This window comes from Lissotriton helveticus, chromosome 2_2 (assembly GCF_964261635.1).
Source record: "Lissotriton helveticus chromosome 2_2, aLisHel1.1, whole genome shotgun sequence".
Taxonomy (NCBI): Eukaryota; Metazoa; Chordata; class Amphibia; order Caudata; family Salamandridae; genus Lissotriton; species Lissotriton helveticus.
The window spans coordinates 310,289,868-310,302,748 of record NC_136060.1 but is presented as its reverse complement, the minus strand read 5'-3'; positions in this window follow the sequence as shown (position 1 = coordinate 310,302,748).

Sequence of the window (12,881 nt, the reverse complement as noted above, 5' to 3'; positions counted from 1 at the left end):
CGCTGCACTCCACCACTAGTGGAACTTCGCTGAGTTTTTTTGTCACTGTGTAGAGTTCTGTGTAGCGGAACTACGCAAACACCGCCCAGGCCTAGTGAGGAGGCGCTTTTGCTGAGTGGTGGAGAAAGGGGGCTTGGTCTCTGACAACCTCTCAGCATTCTAGCTGTGTGGGTGTTACTGGAGATGGCAGGAGTGGTAGTGGCTTCCCAAGGACCCTCAAGAGCCATGGGGACATCATCCCCCAACTAGTAGTGTGCTTAGAGGTGCCTTTGCTGAGTGGTGGAGAAAGGGGGAATGGCCACGAACATCCCTCAGCAAATCCACTGTGTGGGACTTACTGGAGTTAACAGGATGCATATTTGGCCCCCAAGGATCCTATGGAGCCAAGGGGACTTCATCTCCCTACCAGTAGTGTGCCAAGAGATATGTTTGCACAGTGGTGGAGAAAGAGAGTCTGGTGTCTGACAACCTCTCAGTAATCCTGCTGAGTAGGACTTACTGGAGTTAACAGGAGGGGTAGTTGGCCCCCAAGGACATCCTTGAGGGCCAACTACCCCTCCTGTTACCTCCAGTAAGTCCCACACAGCGGGATTGATAAGAGGTCTTTGGAGGCCATGCCCCCTTTCTCCACCACTCTTTAAATGTGACTCAGCTCTTGGTACACTACTGGTTGTGGGATGAAGTCAACTTTACTCCTGGGGGACCATAGGGGCCAAGATGCCCTCCTTCTACCTCCTGTAAGTCCTACATAGCGAGATTCCTGAGAACTGGTCTGAGGCCCAGCCCCCTTTCTCCACCACTCTGCACATGTGATTACTAGTTATAAAAAAATAGCAATTCACTGAAAAAAAACAAAGGTTACGGAGACATTATAGTTAGGAGTTAGCTTTTAAAAACCTTAGCAATTCACTGAAAAAAACAAAGGTTACAGAGATGTTATAGTTAGCAAATAGAATTTTAAAAACGTTAGAAATTGACTGAAAAAAACAAGGGTTACAGGAACGTTACAGTGAGGAAATAGTATTTTATTTATAACTTAGAAACTAACTGAAAAAAAAACAAAGGTTACAGGGAAGTTATAGCTAGGCTGACATTTAACTTGTACAAAACTAGAGAAATTCAGTAGTTATAGTCTGCTGAGCTTACTATAACTTGTGCCCCCGCAATGCACTGTTTATGACCTGACATATTACATAATTCATGACATGGTCAGTGACATCTCAAATTACATCAATGATGACATCATCCATAGAATCTTTTATGCACCCATTCACACCCCAATATATCCTTTAATACACCCACTCCAACTTCCACACTACCATTCTCACAACCATTGACACACCCATACCAATACTTATACACTGATTCATAGGTCTACACACACACATCCACTCAGTCACCCATACAGCCACTCATACACCAACTCACTCACTAATACACCCACTGATATCTCCACGCATATACCCATTCAGCCACTCACACACTGTCAGTCATTCATAGAGCTACTCACACAACTACTCAGTCACCCATAGAGTAAATCCCACAGCCACTTACTCACCTATACAGTCATACAGAGACCAACTCACTTATTCATACAGATAACAACACTTTCTCACACACCTATACTGTCAGTGACACAAGCACACACCCCCATACAGCCACTCTCACAATCACTCACTCACACATACAGTCACTCATATTGTAGTGTAGTTCCTATATTCCGAATATGCTCTGCGCATTGGAATAATATATCCTATAGATTTGAGGTAGGAATGAGGTCTACTAGGTCTCTATCGAATATACTAGGCTTAATTGTGAGTGCCAGCTAGCTCAGAGGTCACTAGAAACTTTCTCGAATGAACAAGAAGGGATTAGTCTCTGACAACCGCATAAACATGACAACTTTGTTTCCCAAGAATAAGAAATGTATCTCTAGAGTCGCGGAAACAATAGATAGTTATTTTACTCAATCGTGCATGCTTCGTTTCACCAGAGGTGCAGAGAAATAGAGAGACGGGAGTTTTCAATAAAAGTATTTATTGAACAGTCTTCTTTCTCATGCAGAAGAAATGAACTTCTACAATCGTAATACTTGTTGCAAAGTACAATGCTTACAGTACAAAGAGTATTATAAAATAAAACTGTAAAAGCATGATGTGGTTTCTAAGCCATAAAATACATAGAATACATACATTAATAAATAAAGACTAAAAAGTACTCAACTGGTGCTTCTAAAATACGCCTACCCCAGTGTACCTAACCTAGGTCTAGTACAAGGGAAGAAGTAAGTGAGGTGTAGCTTAGTTGTAGTATTCTTTTGCCAAGAATCTAATCCAAGAATTCTCTAATGGTCTAATCAGCTCCGTACCTTGGTTTAGAATGAAGGAGGTCTGGAATCTCTCTCTTAGGACTCGATTTCCCAACAACCCACAAGGGTAGGTTGGAAACACTGGAGCTGGATTTCTCTGCAAGAGAAAAGACAGTGTCTCTCTCAGTGCGTTTGCTGGAGGGTCGGCTTCCTTCGGCACTTGCTGCAGCAAGATGCGTCGGGCAAGTAGATAGTCGAACTGCTCCAAACCACTGTGTGTTTGCCTGGGCAAGTGTGGGCATATTTATACCTTCAAGGTGCCTAGTTTGACGTAAGGTTGGACATAATAACGTCATCAAGGACTCAGTTCTTTTAAAAACTCCATGAGTTCTTGGATAAATAAATATTCAAGCAAGGGGAAGTCCCTGACTGCTGAAGGTGGGTTTTTCCAAGAAATCGTTGTGGATTTTCGGAACTAGTGGAAGAAGCCATGCCGTATTTGGACTGCATAGGCTACGTCTAAATATGGTTATGATTTCTATGCCTATATAAGGATAGGGTGATTTATACCTATATATGGGCATGAATCGGGAAAATTACACTAGAGTCCTAAATTCATATACAAAAATATACTCCAACACTCAACTATACTGCCTTTCACATATGCAGTTACCCATATACCACTGACACATCCATTCACTCACGGACGCAGCCATACACACAATCAATCACCCATATAGCCCCTCACAAATATACTCACAAACCCACACAGTCACTGACTCACCCACTGACTCATCCATGCAGGCCGTCACACATACCCTCACCCACCCACAAAGAGATTCATACACCCATACAGGTACTTGCTCAGACAACCAATCAATCACCCTTATAGCCATTCACGTGCCCACTCACCAACCCATACAGCCACTTAGATACCAACTGACAGACTAATACAGGCATTCACACAGCCTAGTCACTCACCCATACATTCACTGAGACACCTAATCACTGAGTTATACAGTCAGTCATGCGCCCACTGAATCATCCAAACAGGCCCTCATACACTCACTCATCCATCACTATACCTTGGTATATATATATTTAACATTTATAAACTTTTTAAAAACACTCACCGTCACTGGATGATGTCATCATCGATGTCATTTGAGATGTCATTAGTGATGTCACCAGCGATGTCATTGACCATGTCATGAGTGATGTAATATGTGAGGTCATAAGCAGTGCATTGCGGGGGCGTGAGTTATAGCCATTTATTTATTTACCTATAATGTTTTATACAGTGCGAACAAGATCCCGTAGGATATCAGAGCGCTTTTCAAAGGAAGGGAGGAAATTAGCTCAGCTAGCCCTAACTGCTGAATTTCTCTGGTTTTGTACAAGTGGAAAGTGAGCCTAACTATAACGTCCCAGTAATCTTTCTTTTTTCAGTGAATTTTTAAGATTTTTTTCATTCTATTTCCTAATCCTAATGTCTCTGTAGCTTTTGTTTTTTTCAGTGAAGTTCTAAGGTTTTTAAATTCTATTTGCTAACTATAACATCCCTGTAACCTTTGTTTTTTCAGTGAAAAAAAATAAATAAAGATATATATATAAATATATAGGAATATTTATTGTACGTTATTAGAAATTTGCTAGATACCATCCCACACGCAATCTTCGATCGTCTAGTGCTAACCTGTTGTCGGTCCCCACTTTCAGACTTAGCACAAGAGGCGGCAAATCACTCCCAGTACTTGGAGCTAAAGCTTGGAATACTCTCCCCCCTCCTCTACGTGCATTAGACAAGGAAAAAGACTTCAGAAAGGGTCTTAAAACCTGGGTTTTTAAGCTACAGGACACTTGCGCTAGAGCCCTAGTGTAACAGTGGGATGAGTCTTCATCTACCTCCTACCTGTTTCCTACATCTCTGGATCCTCATCGGGCGCCTAGATGCTCCTTGGAGCGATTGCTGCGCGTTATAAATGCTTAATTACATTACAAATGCTTAATTACATTACATTACATTATGTTATATTAATGTTACCTTTATTTTGTATCGTCTTCCTCCCAGATTGCCTCCCAATATGTTCAAACAAATAAATAAGTTATTAGTGGATTTGGTATGGGCAGGGAAGAGATGCAGGATGTGACTGGATGTGCGTAAGTTGGATTTTGGTGAGGGTGGACTAGGGCTTTCTGATCTGCACTTGTACTGTCTGGATGGTGTTCTACAATATGCGGCAATGTGGTGTTATACAGGCCAAAATTGGGAAAAATTATGCTGAGGACCACGTGTACTGTTCAACTTCCCCAGTTGGTGATGCATGGCAGGGAGCTGCAACCGGACACCCCATTCAGCATTGCCAATGTGACGAAAGCCAGGGACATGGTGGTTTGCCTCACCAATCGCTTCTCCTGCTTTGTTGGCTATGCCCTTCTTTCATATCCGTGAGGGCGTGAATGTTGAGGACTAGATTACAGAGGTATCTGAGGCAAAGGGGGAACTGTATATGAATGGTGCTTTCATGGCCTTGGCGGAGATGGGGACCCACTGCGTGGTGGACGACCGACAGTTTTGGCAATATGCAAGCATTTCACGCACTGTGCATGGGATATGGCCCACCTTTCCAAAAGAGCTGCAGAGCTCTCATGTTCTTGGGGTAATTATAGACCCGGGCTCCTATAAAGGCATTATTTCCAAATTGAATGTAGCACTGAATGCAGCTAGGATGATGGTCATGGCCAAGAGACAAGAGGCGTGGTACAGGGAGGTAGAACCCCCAACTGACAGAGTGCTTGTGGTGCAGGGCGTGCACACAGGTGCACAAAGTGGCAAGCAATGCCCACTTTAAGTTAGTGCACTTTAACTTTATTTATCAGGCATATCAGACCCCCACCCGACTTCACAGAGCATATCCTGCAGAATCACCGGGTTGCGCTTGGTACGGAACAACGCCTGCAGATTTTTGCCATGTGGCTTGGTACTGTGCACAGCTTCAGACATACTGGGGTGAAGTATGTAGCGAAATGAGTAGGGTGACGAGGGTGGCAGTGGAGGTTGAATCCTTCATTCTCTATTGGGATTGCTACCCACCCCCAGGAAGGGTAAAAAAATGTATTGTAAATTTGCCCAGCTAGGCCTACTATTAGTACACCGCCCCATAGATATACACTGGGCTAGCACCGTACCACCAGCACTCCTTAAGTGAAAAGCAGACATGAGAGAGTGGACGGTAACCGAGGATTGCAGATTAAGGAAAGTGTGTACCGACAACATACGGAGAAGGATATTGAGAAGTGTTGAGCATGCTGGATGCCCTCAGTGACAACAATGAGCAACAAGATGAGGTGGGGAGAGAGGTGAGCGTGATGAAGAGGATGACCCAGATGCGGCGGGAGAGAGCGAACAGGAAGCTGGAATGCACTACCAAATCTTGCTTGATCGGACACAGTGTCAGGATGGGTGAGGATTGTAGGTGCTCCCCTCCTTTTTTCTTTTTTTTAGTCACTCACAGGAGTGGGGTTGGATGTGGATAGTGGCCCCCTTTGTGCTGCACATGTGCCACTCTACAAGGTAGGGGGAAGATGCGTGGTCTCGCCTTGCCGATCTCAAGACAGCGAAATATATATATATATTGACCCCCCCAGTTCTGCCTAGGTACTGCCTACGTCCGCCCACCACAGGACGATGCTGTTTTTGTCAATGTGTAACAATGCTGCAACATTATCTTTTGTATTCTTTATAGAATTAATTAGTATTTACTGCAATAACAAAACCTCACTTTAAATGTAAATACACACACACGTATATATGTGTACAAGCAACATAAAAATATACAAGCAAATCAATAACAAAATATTTTAAATATTTTCACCAATATACAAAATATTAAAATATTAGAAGCCCACAAACACACATGAAGTTAAAATATTATAAACTTTTTGTTAACCCGTCGCCACGGTGCGGGCATTTTACAGAGTGGGTGGGGCTGCGTCGGTCAACGGTTGTTCGTAGCACCCGCGAGGTAGTGTTCACGTCGGCCGCCAGGCCGACGTGAGCATGGAACGGGTTAAACAAAATATAACATATACTATTTCCACTCCAAAGATAGTATCAAGGAGCACAATAATATCTAAAGCAATTCAAATGTCAAGTACAATATGATCTTTTAAATCATGGCATTATATATTAATCAAGAAGGATTTGTTTCTGGTAACATTCAACTGCATCTATTTATCAATAAAGAATCACTCCATTCTTGTAAATGCTTTTCTCAACTGAAGAACTTAGGCATTAATTTGGGTGATTGATAGCGCGCCTTGGGGGATTCACAACATAAAAATAAAAACTATTCTCCATAGAAAGGCCTGTCCCTTGGTATTGATACCACATCATATTTTAACCCTGATGAAGTCCTTTTACGGATTAATTGGGTGGGCTGATGCATGTATTCATTCTTCTAATTGTGATAATAAAAGCAACATAACTGAATTCAAGAACTATCAAGACTCCTGTCTACATATGTTTAATTAATGCCATGATTTAAAAGATCATATTGTACTTGACATTTGAATTGCTTTAGATTTTAGTGTGCTGCTTGGTACTACCTTTGCTATTAGAAGAGAAATTAGATTTCTCTGAAATGTGACCGTTCACTAGTGGGGTCTAGTCAAGTGTGAGCGCCTTTGAGCTACATCAGATTTTGAGGGCTCATTTACTGGTGCATCCCATTTAGCACACACTACAGTTCCGTTGCCTTTTGTATATTTTCACTCCAGTTTAACCAACTGTAGAAAAAATGTTGGACTTGGGAGGGGTTACATTTACTATTTCCACTTAGGGCCCCATTACGAGTTTGCCAGTGTGGGTCCAGCCAGCCGCCTCACTGCCAAACTCGTGCTGAGGCTGTCCACCAGATTACGAGTTTCCTCCTGTCCGGTGTTTTTTTGGGGGGGGTTCCCATGGCAGTGCCTCTAAAAGCGGGCACCGCAATGGGGACACCAAAAACAGTTCCTGCACTGCATGGACTGAAATGTGCAGGAACTTGTGTGCATGCAGATGTTCCCCCCTGTGTGCATCCACAGGGTGCAGAGACACCAAAAGGCCCTGTAGGCCCCCTTTTGTTTCCTCTCCACCAGAGTTTACATGGAGGAGGAACCTCCAAGTAAACCCTGGCAGAGGAAGAACTCCCAATATGCTGCGTGGGACAGCAGCAGTCCCACCAAGCATATGGGTGCCTCCACACTGCCACAATACCGCCAGGGAATGGCAGTTCCATGGCAGCTGCGGCTGGGCTGTGGCGGTCCCACTGCCCATCTCATAATGGGGCAGTTGGGAGACCGCAACTGCCGCGTCCCTGCGAGACTGGCATTCCGTGGACTGCCAGACTCGTAATCAGCCCCTTAATGCCATGCAACATTAGGGAAAGCATTAGATTAAACTACATTTAATTTTATTTATCTTCCCACCCTATACCCCTACATCCCAACAACAACTATAAACATGTAACTTTAATAAATCAGTATGAAACAATTTACCTAATTAATAATCAATAAATAACAGTTACAAATTAAGAATGAATTTTTTGTTAATTAATTAGCTTCCCACCCTAAACCCCTACAAACCCCAAAATGTGCTACTAAAATATAACTTAATATTACTAACTATAACAATAAACAAGCATTTGCAATGCAATTTGTCTCGCCTTTGGGATCTTATATGTATTTAACTATGCAGCACATTAGCCTGGGTGCTGAACTATCTACTGTTCTTTAACATGGAGGGAAATTAGGCATCAAACTGCGTGGCACGCCAACACCTGGAGAGAAATATTGCCTTTCAGAGGGAAATGGTATAGTCCAAAGCTCTATTTTTAATATGAAATCAGGACCTTGGGTGGTCATAACACTGAAATTCAAGATTTGAAAAATATATTATTGGTTACGGGTGCTTGTGGAAGACAATTTCTATGGACTGGAATGCTAAAGTGATTCTGGTATTTTATTGTCCTCTGCTGGTCGTTTTCTATCAAGAAAGTTAAATAGAGGCATTTGCCAGAACATTTTTAAAAATAAAGCTCCTCAGCAGAAAGCAATTCTGGTATTTTACTGACCTCTACTGATCTTTTTCTATTAAGATAGTTAAATAGAAGCAGTTGAACACAAAAAAAGTCCCTAAGCGGAAGCAGATATGTCCTAGGGCTGATCTCAAGAGCCCACAAAGTACATAAACATATACGTATATACTAAAGTATATACAAGAGGTCTTGACTGCTTGACCTAAAAACAGCTATGACTTGGGTTTTGTTGGTCCCTCACACCCAGGGACCCTGTGCCATGCACTTGCAGCCTCTATCATAGCTACTGTCCTGCAAAGCAGGCTTTCTCTTCTGCCCAAACCACTAAGACATCAGTCATAGGAGCGAGGCATATAACAGGCTGGCTGCCTGCACCTTTATGTCATTCATCAAGAGCAAAAAAATATCATAACAAAAGATTTGCTTAATAAGTAATCAATTAAAAATGTAAAGAACAATATAAAACAATAATAACATAAATATATGTCTAATTGAATTAAGTAATTTCCCACTTTATCCACCTACAAATCCAAGAACCCGCTACAACACTAAATTACTAATAGAGTGAATGAAAAACACAAAATAAAAAATTAATAAGATTTATATCAAAAATAGTAACACATAAAATGTATTTGTTAACTAAACACATTAAAATAATAAACAATATATTTTTTATAACTACATTAACGAAATGATTTTAAACCCAACAATATTTTTTAAAACTATATTGCTTGCACAAAAAATGATATTCTTGACAACAATATTCTACACCACGATATTTTTGCATCCCAACATTTATTTCCGATATTAATGTGTCTCAATATTGGTGAACTCAATATTTTGTCTAAACACCGATTTTCAATATTGTAAGTCGGTGCTGAAAATCTCAACATGCAAAGTGTTGCTAGCTACAATGCCCGAAGCATTGGATGCCATAAGATCACTTGGATGCTATTTTACAAAGTTGTGAAGTACATTTTCAATTCTGTTACCTCTTGTTTCACTTGTAAAAACAAATATAAACCTTGTTCACCTATGTGAAGGAAGTGCAGTATTTCATTCACATCATACATAAAAACACGCTTTGATAATGTCATTTGTTCTTGCTTTCAAACACTGTATTTAAAAAATGCTTTTATCGAGCAAGGTGGCTACAGCATGGACAACGGCAGTAAAAACTTAGCTAACACACCGTAAGCAAATTGGAAAAATAAGAGTGAGTGACAGAGTGTGTAGGAGACAATATGAGCGTGTATGAGAAAGTGAAGGACCAGGCAAGTGAGTGTGAGAGTATGTGAGAATGAGTGTGTGAGAGTAAGAGAGTGAGTGTGTGAGAGTGTGAGAGACAGTGTGGGTATGTTTGTGAATAAGAAAATGAGCAGGAGTGTGTATGTTTGTTATTCTGGAAGACTATACCAGTGAGCGGTTGTGATGATATATGAATATGTAAGAGAGAATGCGAGTCCATGGTTGTTTGAATAAGAGTGTGTGAGAGTGTGCTGAGAATGAAAGTCTGTGAGTGTGGGAGAGTGAGTATATGTGAGCAGTACTGTGGGTGTGTATGTTACAGAGTTTATGGGTGCATGTGATATTGTGAGTGTGTATGTGTGACCTATAAAGCTTGAGATTGTGCCTCGGGCATCACAAATGTAATTCATGGCTTATGGGGATGGCACGGGTGACATGATGTGGGGGCTGTTGGCTATGCTAAATTGCAGACCATAGCATAATGGAGATAATTCTTAGCTTATGCAGGCATCTATGGCGCAGTGGCACAATGCTGATGCTGACATATTGGTGATAATGCTTGGCATAAGCGAGGGCACCCAGGAAAAAGGATGCTACATATTGGAGATAGTTTTTGGCATACGTGGTCACCCATGGTCTATTGCATGATCCACTGCAAAATTGTGGCACTGGAAAAATGTCTCCAATTCCTGCTCCAAAATGAAAGAATATGCCCGACAGAGCACAGAATCTCATTTCGCATATTTATTCACCCGTGCTTTACCATGGATGTGTTTCAACCAAGAGACCGGACTTTTTCACACGCAGCGAGCGCCATATTGAATTCCACATTTTATAAAATGCCATAGTTTATGTGCATGAACATAGAAAAACACTACCAATGTCTCTGCCCTCTACAAATCTACAAATATGTCTGAACGACTCCGTTATTGCTGCTTGACAACCATACCATAATACAAATGCAATTAGTCAAGTGACTGCAATTTGACATTTTAGATAGTGAAGACCTCCGCTAAAATACCTTAATCAAGTGTAGGATCTTTAAAATCAAACCTCAATAAATATAAAATGACTGGGCGATACACATCCATAAGGCTTAATCGCAAAAAGCATACTAGCTCAAATGGCACATCGATTAAGCTCTTACTATATGTAATACAATGTCTCATAGGGTGCAAGAATTCCTAAATCTCATGGTCTATTGAAATTCATGATCAGAGTATAAAAGCTGTCGAAAAATAGATCATGTGTTATTAAACCCCAAAATAGCTTTTCACCAACATGCACCCATCATATAGACTTCATGGATGTCAATTGACATTTACATTGTACCAGGCTGTGATGCCTCGTCCCTTGTATCAAAATTAATTGTCATGTTCATACAAACACGTTCACCCCAAAGGGTAAATCACTGTTACCAAAAAAACATAACTTTTGCACAACAGAAATTAATGGAAAACTGTAAGGACTTCTTGCCATTGGGTACACATACATATGGGCATGGGAGCCGTGACAAAAGTATTGTCCTGGCATACTCGAAGTTATTTTGACATCTGGGGGTTACTACTAGTACATTTCTGGCCCTGGTATGGGAGCCAATTTCGAACATATCCGTTGAGCCAATCGGAAATTTAGCAAAAAAAGGGGATTCGTTTCGGGCATGGACACCATGAAATTAATGCAATATTTCATGTGTGGCCTTTCAGACCCTATAGCTCTTTTGCAAATGTATGTGAAACTTGAAATCTGTCTCACTCACTTCTCTTTATTACTTGAATTCAGGACAGGTTTTGCACCCTACAACTTTTAAATATCACTCACAACTTTCGAGTAGAGGAGGTGGGGCCGGAGAGGGCAGTGTATGAACAGAGGGGCAAGTTGTGTACAAAAGAGGTAGAAGCACATATTTAGCAATGAAGTCAACAGCATTGTCCGATATTAAAATTTAAATAAAATACAATTGATTACATTTTCAAAAGAACATACCTGCTGCACTCCCATCCTCATCAATGCTTCCCAATTCATATTCAAAACTGAGTCATATAACCCCGGGCACACAAATACATTTTTTGAACCTGAATCCCATGTAGAGGTGTTTCCTGTCTGCAGGTATGCATTGGTATTACATAATTCAGCAACAAACTGCACAATATTATGAGGATTTTTAGAGTAACAGCTTTCGGGACTTTTATTTGTGCTAATATTTGTATGGCTGAGTTAGTCACTATGAGGATGACTTTCTTATTCACATCATTTACATAGATTAGCACATACGAAATACTAAACATTGCATAATTCAGATGTTTTCATATACTTATTCTTGTGGTTTGGAAGCCCTGTCTTATTATAAACACACCTTTACTCCTGTAAGTACAACTCAGAGGGGGTGAGAAATAACTTTTTCTACAGCGGCAGAAGTTGTGTTTGGAAGCTAAGGAATTCTAGTGGTCCTCACGCCCTCCCCCACCCCCTTCTCCCCAAAAAAATATGGGGGTTTCATGACAAGGTAATACTCACATGCAAATCCCAGTTTCTGTTGCTCTTGATGAATGGTAGAATGAAAGAAAGTGAACTGCAAAGTACGTTTCAGAGAACCATTATTAATGACTCTACTGAGTTATCTGTTGAATTCAATTTCTGTGTTATGAATATGAATGAATAATCAAGAACATTGACTCAATTCAAGAATGTACGGAAAGTCCCACCGTTGTTAATACTCTGAAATGTTGAATGATCTTATGTATGGTTTGTTAAAATGGAAAATAAATTTATTAATAAAAGATTGCAGAGAATCAAAAGGGAGTAGCATTCTAAAGTCAATGAATAAACAGTGGGACCTAATAATGAAATTATATTTGAGCTCATGATGTAGTACTCAACTGGTACTTATTTACATACTCACAAATGCTATTCACTAACATCTGGGTGATGATCTCTGCCTAAGCCTGCCTTATCTCTTTTGCGCAGAGCTCTTTCCCATGAGTGCGGAGTTGTGTGCACATGGAGGTCCATGCTTAAGAGTAAACGTGGGAGAGGTAAGTGTCGGTGGCCTGTTGCTGATAGCTCCATCAATCAGGGCTGCTCAACTGAATCTGCCTCCTTCTTCAGCTCATCCGAACCAAATGCATGTACATCGACAGAATCATGGACCACCATTGGAGTTGTGGAATCAGTTCACCTCCTTGGGCACGATGGATGCTTGTGATTTTCTTGGCAGTTTTCCCTCTTTGGACACAGAGAATCCTAAA